General features: G+C 42.1%; 1 pseudogene; it reads right to left on the bottom strand.

Annotated features, from left to right (window-relative positions):
- Window positions 1-4,257: 4,257 nt before the first annotated feature.
- LOC126086202 (zinc finger protein 331-like) lies at window positions 4,258-11,793 on the bottom strand (annotated as a pseudogene).
- Window positions 11,794-17,328: the final 5,535 nt, after the last annotated feature.

The following is a 17,328-nucleotide window of genomic DNA, read 5'->3' on the forward strand; positions in this document are numbered from 1 at the left end:
TGCATATTGAACTTGTTGAATTCCAGACACATACTGTACTTTTTTGTTCAATATGATGTGAGATTCAGCCATGTTGTTTCACGTAGTTGTAGTTCCAGTTCTTGGCTATTAAGAACAATGCTTCCATGAACATGGCTGTAAATCAAACCAAACCAAACCAGATGTAGTTGAGTCAATTCTGACTCACAGTGACCCCATGTGTTTCAGAGTAGAACTGCACTCCACAGAGTTTTCAATGGCTGTGCTCTTTCAGAAGTTGACAGCTCTCTCTTCCAAGGTGTCCCTGGGTGGATTTGAGCCCAAACTTTTGGTTAGTAGTTGAGTGGTTAACTGTGTCTCCTAGGGACTCCAGGGTCAGGAACGACTCAGGATACAGTTCTTTAGTCTGGACAGCTTTTTGGCCATGCCTGTAGTCAGGTCCCTCCCTTGGCAACTGGGCCCTTTGCCTGGCCTCTGCCCTGGAGTTGACAGCTGCTGATTTGCCTGCCTAGGTCCCTGGGTGGCACAAATTGTGTTCAAACTGTTGTTGTAATTGGGTGCTGCTGAGTCAATTCTAACTCATAGTGACCCCATTTCACAGACGGAATTGCCCCAAAGGGCTTCCTATGCTATAGACTTTATGTGAACAGATCACCAGCTCTTTGTCTTCAGAGCAGCTGGTGAGTTCTATCTGCCAACCATTCAGTTATCAGCTGAGTGCTTAACTGTTGCTCTACTAGGGCTCCTAAGAACAGGGCAAGGGGGTTATATAGACAGGGTAGTCAGAGAAGGCCTCTCTGAAAGGTTGCAGATTGAGCAAATACATGACTGAAGTGAGAAAGTGAAGCATGTAGAGATCTTGTTGTTGGGCGCCACTGAATCGATTCCAAGTCATGGCGACCCCACATGCCACAGTAGAACTGTACATAGGATTTTCAAGGCTGTGACATTTCAGAAGCAGATCGCCAGGGCTGTTTTCCAAGGCACCTCTGGGTGGGTTCGAATGGCCTTCCTCTCGGCTAGTAGTCGAGCCCTTAACCATCTGCGCCACCGTGGGGACTCTTTTTGGCTATTCTGGTGTCTACTGGCATCACGTTGTAGTTTTTCTTTGCATCTCCTTGATACGTAATGAAGGAGCCCCAGCAGTACAATGGTTAAGGGCTCTGCTGCCACCTCAAGGGCTGGCTGTTCGTTTGAACCCACCAGCTGCTCTGCACTCTACAGGAGAAAGATGTGGCAGTCTGTAAAGATTTACAGCCTTGGAAACCCTACGGGGCCCTTCTACTCTGTCCTATAGGGTTGCTATGAGTTGGAATTGACTCAAGGCAATGGGTTTTTTTTGGTTGGATGTGTGGTGGTGTTGAGCATTTTGCTTACTTACTGGACATTTGCGTCTTATTTGTGAAGTGCCTAGTCAAGTCTTTCCCCCTTTTTATTGGTTCATTGTTTTATTACTGACTTCAGGGCGTCTTTATATTTTTCTATGTGAGTCCTCTGTCAGGTGTATACAGAGTAAATGTCTTCTTCCGGTCTCTTTCTTGTCTTTTCATTATTTAAATGGTGCAATGGTGTCAGTTGATGAACAGAAATTTGTAACTTTATTGAAGCCCAATTTCTTAACTTCTCATTTTTTGTTTTGTGCCTTTTGTGTACTAGGAAATCATTGTCTAACCCAAAATTGCGAAGAAAATCTCCTATGGTTTTTTCTAGAAGTTTGATAGTCATTTTCTAAACCCATTGACCCATAGGTCTGCCTCTTGTAAGGATTCACTAACAGTAATACTAATGGTAATGGCCATAAAGCTGATATTTATTGAGCTTACGCAATGTTCCAGAAACACTTTCAAAGAGTTTACACGTACCAGACTCATTTGCGCACAACAATAGCAATCTTTATTAAGCGTGATTATACTAATTTTACAAATAATGCACCGTGGTAGTAAGTAGTTGGCTCAGTGTCTCACAGGGAGTAAAGAGGTGGGGATAGTAGTGGTGAAAGGTACGATATGGACCATGATTAAAGGCATTCCCACATGCGTTACATTAGCAGGGTGATTCTTTAGAATGAATCGGCCAAAGCTCAACAAGGATTGAACATACTGGAAGGTTGCTATGCATTCATTAAACCTATCCAGTAAAAAATCATCCATGCAGTGCAATAGATCGCTTTTATGTGGCCTTTTTTGCCACGGTGTTGTAACTCCCATCCAAATATCTGGGTGGGACTGTGAAGATAACTGTGGCCCACCAAGGGGGTTGGTCAGTTTTGCCATCCCTCTAGGCTTAAAAAGGGAGACACTTCCAGAGCAGAGAGAGGATCTCACAACTAAGTAAGAAGGGCCAAGAGTAGAGCATGTCCTTTGGACCTGGGATCTCTGCACTGAGAATCTCTTGTTACCAGGAGGCTGAGAGAAAGGGAAAGAGAGAGCTATAACACAAGACGGTGAGAAGTGGTGGCTGAGAATTGATGGCAGGAGAGATCAACAGAAGACCATGTGGTGGGCTTCCCAACCCCCAGAGTGAGAAAGCTGACTGCCTTTGGGCACTAAGCTTGCTGGTGGAGTAGGGTGCCTCCAGGAACTTGCTGGAGCTAGGTTTGCCGACCCATATAGCTAGAGCTGAGCACCTCTGGGCTGAGGTTTACTGGTGGAGGAGGGTACCTCCAGGCACTTATTGCAAGAGCTAACAGAGCTTTGTAACACTTGGCCTGCAGGGAGAAGCCTGCCTGTGAGCATGGCTCTCCAGGTGGAAGAACTGTACCCTGAGCAGTCGTCAACCTGAATTATAACCTGTTACTTCCCTAATAAACCCCATAATCATGAGTATTGTCTGTGAGTTCTGTGTGTCCACTGCAATGAATTATTCAACCCAGCAGAGAAGTGGAGAGTGCTGTGGGAGGGATGGTTGGTGTCAGAATTGGTAAAGATGGTGGAGAGAGGAGACATATCTGACATTCTCCTCACAGGAATCTGCTTTGTGCTGTTGATCTTGATTTTCCGTCCCTCTTCTGAAGTCAGAGGTCAGACACTGTCCCCATGCCATTTTTACAGCACCCACAGGTCTTATAAAAATTCACTAATAGCAATACTAATGGCAATGCCCATAAAAACGACAATAGCTGATATTTATTGAGCTTATCACAATGTTCCAGAAACACTTTCAAAGAGGTTACCTGTACCAGACTCATCAATCACAACAATAGCAATCATTGTTAAGCATGATTATCGCCATTTTACAAATAATGCACAGTGGTAATAAGTAGATTGCTCAGTGTCTCACAGGGAGCAAAGAGGTGAGGGTGGTAGTGGTGACAGGTAGGATGTGGATCATGATTAAAGGCGTTCCCACAAGTATTACATTAGCAGAGTGATTCTCTAGAATGAATTGGCTGAAGTGCAACAAGGATTGAATGTACTGGAAGGTTTCTATGCATTCATTAAACTAACCTATTGAGTAAAAAAATAATCTACACTATGTTGTGATCATTGTGATCATGAAAAGAATGTGATTTCTCCATTGTCCACATTTGCCTCTAGTATGACTACTCTGATGCTCTGTAAACAGAAGAGTGACCAGTGAAGGCTCTCTTATGTTAAATTACATCATGAATTTTCCTCATGTGGAGGAAAGCATGACGGTTGTATAGAAGTGTTCTGACACTCTTGCCATGCAAAAGGTTTTTCACCAGTATGAATTTTCTGATATTCTCTAAGTTGGCTTACATTACTGAATGCCTTCCCACATTCCTTACATTCATTGGGTTTATCACCAGTATGAATTTTCTGATGCTGTGTCAGTTGATAGGGTCGCTATGAGTCGGAATCGACTCAACGGCAGTGGGTTTGGTTTTTTTTTTTTTTGGTGTCAGTTTGTGGCGATGACCAAAGGCCTTCTCACAACTGTTACATTTACAGTGTTTCTTACCTGCATGGATTCTCTCATGTTTAACAAGGCTTAACCCATAAATAAAGGCCTTCCCACATTCCTTACATCTATAAGGCTTTTCACCAGTATGGATTCTCTCATGCTGAGTAAAACCTAAACCAAATCAAACCTGCTGCCATTGAGTTGATTCCGACTCATAGCGACCCTATAGGATAGAGTAGAACTGCCCCATAAAGTTTCCAAGGAGCACCTGGTAGATTCGAACTGCTGACCTTTCGGTTAGCAGCCATAGCACTTAACCACTACGCCACCAGGGTTTCCTCATGCTGAGTAAGGTGATAAAAAAAAAAAAAAAAAAACCCAGTGCTATTGAGTTGATTCTCATAGCGACCTGATAGGACAGAGTAGAACTACCCCATAGAGTCTCCTAGGAGCGCCTGGCAGATCCAAACTGCCGCCCCTTTGGTTAGCAGCCATAACACTTAACCACTACATCACCAGGGTTTCCAAATAAGGTGATGGCCACAATTAAAACCCTTCCCTTCTGTACACTCATATGGCTTCTCACCTGTATGGATTCTCCCATGTTTGACAAGGCTTGAACCCCAGAGAAAGGCCTTCCCACATTCCTTACACTCATGAGGTTTTTCACCAGTATGAATTTTCTGATGTTGAGTAAGATAATTTATGTGAGTAAAGGTCTTGCCACATTCTTGGCATTCAAAAGGCTTTTCACTAGTATGAATTCTTTTATGTTGAACAAGGCTCGAACCACAAATAAAAGCCTTCCCACAATCTTTACCTTCATAAGGTTTCTCACCACTATGAATTCTCTTGTGTTGAACGAGTTTATACACATGTCTAAAGGTCTTGCTACAGCCTTTACATTCATAGTCTTTCTGACCAGTGTGAAATCTCTGATGCTGAGGAGTTCACCGCCACGCCTAAAGGCCTTCCCACAGTCTTTACATTCATAGGGTTTCTCACCTGTGTGAATTCTCCTATGAATTACAAGGCTTGAGTCCCACCGAAAGGCCTTCTCAAAATCCTTGTATTCATAACGTTTCTCACCAATATGGATTTTCTGATGTTGAATAAGTTGATTGCCCCAATGAAAGGCCTTCTTACAGTCTTTACACTCAAAAGAATTCTACTATGAGGTTTGTGAGGTGGTCAAGTGGGTATTTATTCACAGTTAATTATCATTTGATGGAAATATCCCTCTTGATGGCCCAGTGGTGCTTCAAACTTACCTATACACTTCTAGTCAAGGCCAATGGATTTATTTTGATGTGCATTCTACTGGGAAAAAACTATTTCGTAAATGTCCTTTTCTGTGGGTAAACAGTCTCACAGATTGACACTAAATCTGTAAAGACACAACATATTTTGTCTCCTTTCAAGGAAAACAACAACAAAACCTAGTCACAAACAACTTCTTTAGTACAAATAAAAATTCTCTAGTAGAATAAATATGAATCACCTAGGGATTTTGTTGAAATGTAGATTCTACTTCTGGCACCACGATACTTAATGAGAAAGCACTGGAAGCATTTCTGTTAAAGTCAAACAAGAAAACTGTACTATTATCCTATTACTTTCTACTAGCGTTGTCAGGTGCCCTCAGCTCGACTCCGACTCATGGCAACCCCATGTGACAGAGTAGAACTGCCCCATAGGGTTTTCTAGGCTGCAGTCTTTACAGAAGCAGGCTTCCAGGTCTGTCTCCAACAGAGCCTCTGAGTGGGTTTAACCTTTCAGTTAGAAACCAAGCGCTTAACTGTTTGCACCACCAGGGCCCCTTTTACTTCCTGTTAGATGACACGATTAAGCAAAAGAAATCAGAGGTGTAAACCTCAAAAATAAACCTGAAAAAGGAGCACAATTTGGAGATATGATGACATACCTAGAAGACCCAAGAAAACCAAATATGGAATTACTGCAAAAATATGAATATGCAGTTAGTATAGTTGTATATAAAATTAATATTCTAAAATTGACATATATATAGCTAATACAATGAAAAGTTATTCTGAATAAAAAGACTAACAGTCATGCGTCAGTTTTCTAGTGCTGCTGTAACATACCTTTGGACAAGTAGATGGCTTTAACAAAGAGAAATTTTTCTCTCACAGTCTAATAGGCTAGAAGTCCAAATTCAGGGCACCAGCTACAGGGGAAGGCTTTCTCCCTCTGTTGGCTCTGGGGGCACATCTTTATCATCAATCTTTCCCGGTCTAGGAACATCTCAGCGCAGAGACCCCAGGTCCAAAGGACATGCTCTGCTCCTGGCACTACTTTCTTGGTGGTATGAGATCCCCATGTTTTTCTGTTCACTTTTATCTTTTATATCTCAAAAGAGATTGGCTTAAAACACAACTTAATCTTGTAGATTGAGTCCTGCCTCATTAACATAACTGCCCATAAACCAACCTTGATCACAGGCAGGATTTACAACACATAGAACAAGCACATCGGATGGCAAAATGGTGGTTGATCACACAATACTGGGAATCATGGACTAGCCAAGTTGACATACACTTTTGGGGGGACACAATTCAATCCGTAACAGCTCAAAAGCAACAAAAAAGACAGCATGCAGTTAAGCACTCAACGATTGGCCAGAGGGCTGACAGTTCAAACCACCCAGAGGTACCTTGGAAGAAAGACTGGCAACCTGCTTCTAAAATGCCACAGCCTTGAAAACCCTATGGAGCAGTTCTACTCTGCACACATGGTGTCACCATGAGTCAGACACCACCCCATGCCGTTTTTACAGTTACATTCATCACAATGTGTGAATATTCTCATTATTTCCGTCACGGTTGTTCCATTTCCATTAATCTATTCTCCCTGCCCCCTTCTATTCTTATCTTTTCTAAACAAATTGTTGACTATTTGGCTGTATATAGATGATTTTTTAAAGGAGCACAGTACTTATGGGTGACATTTTTCTAAAACAATCTGTTATTTAGCTACAAAGTGACTGCAGGAGTTAGTTTCTTTTTTCTTTTTGATGGTTTTTTTTTTTTTGTACTTTAAGTGCAAGTTTACAGTTCAAGCTAGTTTCTCATACAAAAAATTTATACACACATTGTTATGTACCCTAGTTGCTCTGCCTATAATGTGACAGTAGACTCCTCCTTTCCACCATGCATTTCCCGTGTCCATTCAGCCAGCTCCTGTCCCTTTTTGCCTTTTCATCTCACCTCTGGACAGGAGCTGCCCATTTAGTCTCATGTATCCATTTGGGCCTAAGAAGTACTCTCCTCATGAGTATCATTTTATGTCTTATAGTCCAGTCTAATCTTTGCCTGAAGAGCTGACTTCAGGAATGGTCAGAATCAACTTGACAAATAACAACAACAACATTACATATTTTATTTTGAGGCAGGAACTCATCCAGGGAGACCAGGTTGCTATAGTTCTCCGACATCACATCCCAGTACAGATCCCTCAGAGCAGTGTCCAGGCACGCCCACCCCTCCTGAGAGAAGTCTAAGTCCACATCTGCAAATGTCACCAAACCCTGAAAATACACACCCACATAATACTGAGGAGGTGAAAGGAAACAGTTTCAAGATGAAAGAAACAGGAGGAAGGGCTAACCTGTGAGCAAAAGTGAATGTAGTGATTAGGCAGAGCGCTGTGATGTGGGTAGAGGGCAGTCAGGACATGTGACTGAGGCAGAGCCCCTACATGCTACTGAAGAACCCCCTAACACCTGACTGTCAGTTTGTTGTACTGTGGTGGTCTGTGTGTTGCTGTGATGCCGGAAGCTATGCCACTGGTACTTCAAATACCAGCACGGTCACTCATGATGGACGGATTTCAGCAGAACTTCCAGACTGAAAAACTAGGAAGAAAAGCTTGATGATCTACTTCTGAAAGTTATCCCATGAAAATCTGATAGATCAAAACAGACTATTGTCCAATATAGTTGTCTTAGTTATCTAACCCAGTGCCGTCGAGTCGATTCCGACTTATAGTGACCCCATAGGACAGAGTAGAACTGCCCCGTAGAGTTTCCAAGGAGCGCCTGGCAGATTTGAACTGCCGACCCTTGGGTTATCTAGTGCTGCTATAACAGAAATACCAAAAGTAGATGGCTTTAACAAATAGAAATTTATTCTCTCGCAGTCTAGGAGGCTAAAAATCCAAATTCAGGGTGCCAGGGAAGGGTTTCTCTGTCTGTCTTCCCTCGGTCTAGGGGCTTCTCAGTGCAGGGACTCCAGGTCCAAAGGATGTGCTCTGCTCCTGGCTCTTCTGATTTGGTAGTAATGAGGTCCCTACCCTCTTTGCTCAATTCTGTTTTATATCTCAAAAGAGACTGACTCAAGATACAACTTAATCATATAGATTGAGTTCTGCCTCATTAACATAACTACCTCTAATCCTGTCCCATTAACATCATAGAGATTAGGATTTCAACACATAGGATAATCACATCAGATTACAAAATGGCGGACAACCACACAATACTGGGAACCATGGCCTAGCCAAGTTAACACACATTTTTGAGGGGCACAATTCAATCCACATAAACTGTGCTGGAAGATAAGCCTCCTAGGTTGGAAGAATCATGACAATGATCCAGGACTGGGTAACATTTCATTCTGTTCTACATAAGGCTGCCATGAGTCACGGCTGAGTGGACAGCAGCTAACAACAACAACGTTAAGAACGCTACTGCTGCAGAGAAAACCACCTACACCCTGTGGAATTCTTAATTATCAAACATGTCAGGCAATAAAAAAAAAAAATTTTTTTTTTTAATAGATAAAATAATTCAAGTTTTTTGCCTGTTTAGGAGCAAAAGCCTGGTAAGTGTCTCTCCCATAAATTCTCAGCAACCGTGGATTCCTACAGCATCTTATTCCCTTTAAGGGAAAACAAGGAGTCAAACGGATTACTTGAACGCCAATGTTCACTGCAGCCCTACTCACAATAGCCAAGAGGTGAAACAATCTAAGTGCCCATCAACAGGTGGATGGACGAATGGTGGTATATCCATACAACAGAATATTTTTCAGCCCTAAAGAGAAATGAAGTCCTGATACATGTTACAACATGGATGAACACTGAAAACATTATGCTGAGTGAAATAAGTCAGAACCAAAAGGACAATTACTGGATGATCCCACTTAAATATCAGAAATATCTAGAATGGACAAATGCAAAGAAAGGGAAAGGGAAGTTATTGCTCAAGCAGCACTGAGTTTCTGTTAAAGGCGAGTTAAAAAAATGGATATGGATAGTGGTGACGGCTGAACAACATGGTGAATGTAATTAATATCACTGAATTGTACACGTAAAAATGGTTGAACCAGCAAATGTTTTTTTATATTTTACCACAGGAAAAAAAAGATAAACTCTGCATTCCAAGATCTCCTCAGATAGCTTGCACCCCTCCTCTTTTGAGAGACCTCACTAACTTTTTAAATTAAATGTTCTCAGCAGAGCGCACCTGAATGTGAGAAAGCATACCTCAAGGATTAGCCTGCAGGTTGAGGGTGAGAAAAGAAGACATAAATGAACTAAATCTCTGACTCTTTGTGGTGGTTTCCAAACATGGCTATTCATTATAATTCTCTAGGGAGTTAAAATGCCTGGGCTCCCATGCTAGGGTTGATCAAGATGAATGTCTGGATGGGGCCAACCACCCAATCTTTAGGTGGTTCTAGTGCCAGAAGAATGAGCCCTGGTGACTCAGTGGTTAAGAGCATTGCTGTTTACCAAAAGGTCTGCAGTTTGAGTTTATCAGCTGCTCCTTGGGAGAAAAGACCTGGTGATCTGCTCCTGTAAAGACTTCAACCTAGGAAACCCTATGGGGCAGTACTACTCTGTCCTGTAGGGTTGCTATGAGTCGTAGTCAACTTGATGGCACATAACAGTGCCAGAAGAATGAACAAATGTGTCTTGGAAGAAGTGCAGCCAGAATACTCCTTAGAAGCAAGGATGGTAAGACTTTATCTCACTTACTTTGAACATGTTATCAGGAGGGACCAATCTCTGGAGAAGGACATCATGCTTGGTAAAGTTGAGGGTCAGCAAAAAAGTGGAAGACCCTCAACGAAATGGATTGACACAGTGGCACCAACAATGGGCTCAAACATACCTACTACTGTAAGGATGGCCCAGAGCCAGGCAACGTTTCCTTCTGTGTTGCTCATTATGAGTTGGAACTGAGTCAATGGCACCTAACAACAACAGTACCCAGATAGGGTTGGAAGCTCCTAGGTCAGTCACCATTGTTGGAAGGATCAAGTTGGTGTCCTGAGTTCTCAGCTTTGGGGCCTGGGGAGTAAACTGTAATGAGGACTTCTGACATCTTTTGAGAGCATCACTCCCTGTCTACTTAGGAGACCAATTCCAGGAAGGAAACTGGCCACCAAGCCCAAAATATCAATGGGGTTAATCTTATCATAAGTTCCCTGGATAGTGCAAATGGTTTGTGGTGGGCCGTTAACTAATAGAGAGGTTGATTCAACCAGTGGCACCTCCGAAGAAAGGCCTGGCAATCTGTTTCCATAAAGATTACAGTCAAAGAAAGGGCCACATAAGCCAGAGACTACATCAGCCTGAGGCCAGAACAACTAGATGGTGCCTGGCTACAACCCATGACTACCCTGACAGGGAAAAGGACAGAGAATCCCTGAGGGAACAGGAGAGCAGTGGGATGCAGACCCCAAATTCTCATTAAAAAAGCCAGACTTAATGGTCTGACTGAGACTAGAATGACCCCGGTGGTCCCCACACCTTCTGTTAGCCCAAGACAGGAACCATTCCCAAAGCCAACTCTTCAGACAGGGATTGGACTGGACAATGGGATGGAGAGGGATGCTGGTGAGGAGTGAGCTTCTTGGATCAGGTGGACACTTCAGACTATGTTGGCATCTCCTCCCTAGAGGGGAGATGAGAGGGCAGAGGGGCTTAGAAGCTGGCAAAATGGACACAAAAAGAGGAGTGGTGGGAGGGAGCGGGCTGTCTCATTAGGGGGAGAGCAATTGGGAGTATGTAGCAAGGTGTGCATCGTTTTTGCATGAGAGACTGACTTGATTTGTAAACTTTCACTTATAGTACAATAAAAATTAAAAAAAGACTACAGTCAAGAAAACTCTATGGAGCTCAGTTCTACTCTGCAAAACAGGGTTGCCATGAGTCAGAATCAACTTAACAGCACTGGGTTTGGTTTTTTGGCTTACCAGATAACTTCTTATTGGTCCTCCAGCTGTACTGATACACAGCTGCTTGTTTTTTCCCTCCAGTGTGCTCCAGTCAACCTCATTAGGGTTGGGGTCTGTCTCCACTAACACAAGAAAGGCCTGGTTATCTGCTTCAGTAAATATTACAGCCAAGAAAACCCCATGAAGCTCAGTTCTACTACGTAACTCATGGGATTCCATGAGTTGAAATCAACTCTAAGGCAACGTATGTTTAATCTTATCCTTTCCTTGATCACTCTCTAATCTCCTTATAGTTCTAAAGGCTTTATAAATTTGAGTTAATCCCCTAGCTCTCTCTACCTGTAAACTACTCCCCTAGGCCCACTGGAATCAATAGTTCAAGCCCAGTAATCCAAATGGCATTGTCAACCCTCTTCTCTAAATAATCCTTCAGCCTTTGACCGTAAAATGCCTCAGGATGTGGTTTCTTCTCCAAACTGAGTAGGGTGTGTTTATCCATCCAGATCCCACTGACCTAAAAAACCAAACCAATCCCATTGAAATTGAGTCAGCTCCGTCTCAAGGCAACCTTACATATAACACAACAGAAATGTTCCCTGGTTTTGTGCCATCTTCATGATCATTGATATGTTGAGCCCGTGGTTGTGGCTTTTGTGTCAATCCATCTCATGGTTGGTTTTCCTCGTTTTTGCTGACCTTACACTTTACCAAGCATGATGTCCATCTCCAGGTATTGGTCCATCCTGATAGCATGGCCAAAGTAAGTGTCTTAGGCTGGGTTCTCCAGAGAAGCAAAACCAGTAAAGTGTATAAATAAATAAATATTTATATCAAGGAAATGACTCACTTGGTTGTAGAGGCTGGAACATCCCAAATCCGTGGGTCAGGATAGAGGCTTCTCCTGATTGATGTAGCCACAGGGGCTGGGAAGATTGAGGAATACCAAGATTGGCAGGCAAGACCAAAGGTAAGCTGCTAACTCAAGTCCCAAGAACCGGAAGTCAGTTGAACAGGAGCCAGCTGCAGAATCCAGAACAAGCAAAAGCCACAAGCCTGGCCAGAATATCCAGTTACACTCAATGCAGGCTACACACCCAAGGAAACTCCCTTTCAACTGACTGGCTACTCACAGCAGATCCCATCATGGAGGTGATCACATAATATCAAATCTCATCATGTAAGTGATCACAATATCATATAACTATCAAACCACTGAGAATCATCACCCAGCCAAGTTGACACACAAACTTAACCATCACAGTAAGCAAGACAAAGTCTCACCATCCTCACTTCTAAGGCACTTTCTGGTTGTACTTCCTCCAAAATTGATTTGTTCATTCTTCTTGCAGTCCATGGTATATTCAATATTCTTCACCAACCCCATAATTCAAATCCATCAATTCTTCTGTCTTCCTTTTGCATTGTAGAGCTTTCACATGCAAATGAGGCAACCGAAAAGACCACGGCTTGGGTCAGGTGAATCTTGGACATCGAGACGACAACTAGAATGTAAGATCTATGAAATCAGCGTCTTTCTTTACTGATTAATTGATTTATTTATTCAACAAATATTAACTGAATAACTATGCCAGGCACTGTTATAAAGACCAGGGACATAGAAGACACAATGAATCACATTTATTTATAGCCTAGAAGGATTACATTGTATTTTAGGTGGAATACAAACCCACTGAGCTGTTTTTTACCTGTGACTTGATTCAAGCAACCAAATCATTAACTCATTCATTTAAACATCCGTTGGATGAGGACTTCCGGCCAACATGGTGCCACAGACAGAAGCACCATGCTGTCCCTCTACAGCATAGACCCGAAAAACTAAGTAAAACAGAGACAAACGTCATTCCTGGAACCTGAAGTGTCAAATGAAGAGATAAAGAACTCAGCCAAGACTGAATGGAATATGAAACTGAGAGAGGACAGAGAGCGAGGAGAGATACCTGCAGAGGACCCTATCGCTAATGCAGCACAGATCCGCCATCTTGGACTCCTGTCAGGGACTGGCAGACAGGGAGCACGGGAAAGCAGCTTCACGGAACTCCCAGCTGAAGACAGAGCACCTGCTAACCAGCGAAACATGCTTTCCCTCCCCCCATTCTCTCCCTGCGGCTCGACCTCCAAGCTTCCTGGCTGACTGCAACGGCTCGACCTGCTGGGAAGTGCAGCGTCTGTGCCACTTGGATTCACCCAACCCACATCGGAGATCAGCAGACAAAGAGTATGGGAAAGCAGCTTCACGAAGTTCCCAGTAGGAGACAGAGCACCCGCTCCACACATCACAATCTCCCCCCTTTTTCCTGCCTACCTGCACCGTGCACTGAACATCACACTCCCAAGCTGCACAGGCAGGGCCTACTGGAACCTGCCCAGCACGGATTCCTGGCCCACCCTGTCAGCCTTAATACGTGCCACAAACAACCCATTTCAGCCCCTCCCCTTCAGCTGGACCTGCTCTGCCGCACCATAGCTGATTGACTGGCCATGCCCATTGGACAGGAGGTAAAAAGTACTGTGACTACAGATGAGCAAACAACAAAGAATGCACAGCCTGCCTGCTCAGACATAACCAAATAAAACAAAAAAGCAGGATGAAACAAACAAATCTACAATCAAGAAATGAAGAAAATAACTACCAAGTGTCCCGAAGACAGCAGACAATATCAAAACATATATATATAAAAAAAACAAAACAGGACAGGATGGTTCTAGTAGGCATCCAAAACAAAACACCAGATAACTTTCCAGTAGAAAGGCACTAGAACTACCTGACAGGGAATTCAAATATCTAATATTCAGAGCAATCCAAGAGTTGAAGCAAAAAGCAGACAAAAATGAGGAAAAAACAGACAAATTTATGGAAAAGGCAGATGAATTCACGGAAAATACAGACCAAAAAAATGGAACAATTCAGAAAAGTAATACAGGAACAAAATGCCAAAATAAACTCACAACTAGAAGTCATACAAAAACAACAGTTGTAAATCCAAAAGATAAACAACAAGATTTCAGAAATGGACAGTGTCATAGAAGGGCTAAGGAGCAGGTTTGAAATGATGGAAGACAGAATCAGCAAAACTGAAGACAAACACTGGGATACAACTCTGTTTGAGGAAAAATCAGAAAAAAGAACAAAGAAAAATGAAGAAACCCTGAGAATTATGAGGGATGCAAGCAAAAGCAAAAATTGTGAATGATCAGAGTTCTAGAACAGGGAGAGAAAACAGAAAACACAGAGAAGATCACTGAAGAATTGGTGACAGAAAACTTCCCTAATGAAGGACAACACACAATACAGGAGAGGTCAGCACAACTGGACTATACCAAAAGCAACGAAGTTTTCTGAATAATCTGAACACTTCAAAGGCCAGTGTAGCAGGGATGGGGGTTTGGGGACCACGGTTTCAGGGGGCATCTAGGTCAACTGGCATAATAAAAACTATTAAGGAAACATTCTGCATCCCATTTTGGAGGGTGCATCTGGGGTCTTAAACGCTAGCAAACGGCCATCTAAGATGCAACAATTGGTCTCAACCCACATGGAGCAAAGGAGAATGAAGAACACCAAAGACACAAGGTAAGTATGAGCCCGAGAGTCAGAATGGGCCACATAAATCAAAGACTACATCAGCCTGAGACCAGAAGAACTGGATGGTGGCTGGCTACAACTGGTGACTGCCATGACAGGGAGCACAACAGAGAATCCCTGAAGGAGCAGGAGAGCAGTGGGATGCAGACCTCAAATTCTAGTAAAAAGACCAGACTTAATGGTCTGACTGAGACTAGAAGGACCCTGGAGATCATGGTCCCCAGATCATCTGGTAGCCCAAGACAGGAACCATTCCTGAAGCCAACTCTTCAGACAGGGATTGAACTGGACTATAAGACAGAAAATGATACTGGTGAGGAGTGGGCTTCTTGGATCAAGTAGACACATGAGACTATGTGGGAAGCTCTTGTCTGGAGGGGAGATGGGAAGGCTGAAGGGGACAGAAGCTGGCTGAATGGACAGGGAAACACACCGTGGAGAGAAGGAATGTGCTGTCTCATTATGGGGAGAGCAACTAGGAGTACATAGCAAGGCGTATATAAATTTTGTATGAGAGACTGACTTGATTTGTAAACTTTCACTTAAAGTACAATAAAAATATATAAAAAGAAAGAAAACTTTCCTAATATCATGAATGATGAAAAGCTAACCATCCAAGAAGCTCAACGAACCCCATATAGGACCCCAAAAGAAAAACACCAAGGCATATCATAATCACACCCACTAAAACCAAAGACAAAGAAAAAAACCTGCAAGCAGCTCAGGAAAAACAAAAAGTCACATACAGAGGAGAAACAATAAGACTAAGCTCTCATTATTCAGAAGAAACTGTGCAGGCAAGAAGTCAATGGGATGACATATAAAACCTTGAAAGAAAAAAGTTGCCAACCAAGAATAATATATGCTGCAAAACTCATTCAAATATGATGGTGAAATTAGGACATTTCCAGACAAACAGAAATTAAGGCAATATGTAAAAACCAAACCAAGCTTACAAGAATTATTAAAAGGCATCTTTTGCTCTGAGAACAAACAACATCAGACCACAGCCTAAATCTAGGAGGCAAGCTTCTACCAGACAGATACCAATTTAGGAAATGAACGCTCAAGGACTATCCAAAACCAAAACAATTGGAACAGGGAACCAGAGAAGTTAATCTGTAAACGACAACAAAGTCAGAACAATAAAAGAGGGAATAAATGGTATAGGTGTAGAACTTTCTAATGGAGAGGAAGGCAAGGTGATACCAAGTAATAATAGACTGCTTAAAACCTGGGAAAACAAGCGTAAATTTCAAGGTAACCACAAAGAAAGTTAACAAACCTACACATGAAAATAAGGAAGAAAAACAAAGTCTCAGTAAAAACAAATCTAGAAAAACAAATGAAAAAGAAATCCACAAACAAAAGGAACGCAGCACAAGAGAATAAGAGGAACAAAGAAAATGTTAACACCGCAAAAAAAGTACTACAAAATGACAGCAATAAACTCACACCTGTCAATAATTACACTGAATGTAAATGGCCTAAATACACCCATAAAGAGATGGAGAGTGACAGAATGGATTAAAAAACAGGGTCCATCAATATGCTGTCTAGAAGAGACACATCTTAGAAACAAAGATGTAAATTTATTAAAAATCAAAGGATGGGAAAAAATATATCAGGCAAATAACTACCAAAAAAGAGCAGGAGTGGCAATACTAATCTCAGATAAGATAGATTTTAAAACAAAATCCACCATAAAAGACAAAGAAGGGCACTATATAATGATTAAATGGATGATCCATCATGACTTAACCATAATAAACATCTACACACCCAATGACAAGGCTCCAAAATGCATAAAACAAACTCTAACAGCACTGAAAACAGAAATTGACAGTTCCACAAGAACAATAGGAGACTTCAAAACACCACTGTCAGTAAAGGACAGAACATCTAGAAAGAAACTCAACAAAGATACAGAAGAGCTAAAGTGCACAAGCAGCCAACTTGACCTCATAGACATATATAGAAAATTCCACCCAACAGCTGCAAAGTACACATTCTTTTCCAATGCACATGGGACGTTCTCCAGAATAAACCACATTTTAGGCCACAGATCAATTCTCAACAAAATCCAAAACAATGAGATAATACAAAGTATCTTCTCTGACCACAATGCCATCAAAGTAGAAATTAACAACAAGAAGAGCAAGGAAAAAGAAAAAGAAAAATCAATTACACGGAAACTGAATAACACCCTGCTTAAAAACCACTGAGTAATAGAAGAAATCAAAGATAGAATCAAAAAGTTCCTAGAATCAAACAAGACTGAAAACACATCATACCAAAACCTTTGGGACACAGCAATAGCAGTGTTCAGAGGTCAATTTATAGCACTAGAGGCACACATCAAAAAAGAAGGGACAAAATCAAAACTTTAGTTGCACAGCATGAACAAACAGAAAGAGAACAGCAAAAGAAGCCCACAGCCACCAGAAGAATGGAAATAATAACGATAAGAGCAGAAATAAATGAAATAGAGAAGAGAAAAACAATAGAAGGGAACAAAAAAAGAATCTGTTGGATGAGATATCTTTGTTTCTCACACGGCTTTGAACTGGTTCATTCTGGTCTGACCCCTTGCTGAGAACCTGCCTTTCCACCCAGACATACTGAATCAGGATCTACGTTTTAACAAAGCCCCCAGGTGATTCTTCTGTATAC

The sequence above is a fragment of the Elephas maximus genome, chromosome 11 (genome assembly GCF_024166365.1).
Source record: "Elephas maximus indicus isolate mEleMax1 chromosome 11, mEleMax1 primary haplotype, whole genome shotgun sequence".
Classification (NCBI taxonomy): Eukaryota; Metazoa; Chordata; class Mammalia; order Proboscidea; family Elephantidae; genus Elephas; species Elephas maximus.